This window comes from Hippoglossus hippoglossus, chromosome 21, assembly GCF_009819705.1.
Source record: "Hippoglossus hippoglossus isolate fHipHip1 chromosome 21, fHipHip1.pri, whole genome shotgun sequence".
In the NCBI taxonomy this organism is placed as follows: domain Eukaryota; kingdom Metazoa; phylum Chordata; class Actinopteri; order Pleuronectiformes; family Pleuronectidae; genus Hippoglossus; species Hippoglossus hippoglossus.
The window spans coordinates 4,296,385-4,296,648 of record NC_047171.1 but is presented as its reverse complement, the minus strand read 5'-3'; positions in this window follow the sequence as shown (position 1 = coordinate 4,296,648).

Genomic DNA, 264 nt, shown 5'->3' with positions numbered 1-264 from the left:
CCAATCCTTGATTTTTATCTTTTAAAGTCTGACCCACAATTTATTGTAGCAGACAACAGGGACTTGTGGAGCTGAGTGAAAGGAGCAACGTGTGCTTGTTGCTCTTGACAGTTGCCGTGGGGACCAACACGGCACATGTTTCTCATTACACAGCCTCGGAGGTGGACGTTATAGAATCCAGCACGGAGGGATTAATCATGTGCGTGTTAATATCTGCTGAACTGATCTGCTCGTGTCCAATAAAAAGAAAAGTTGACGGGCTAG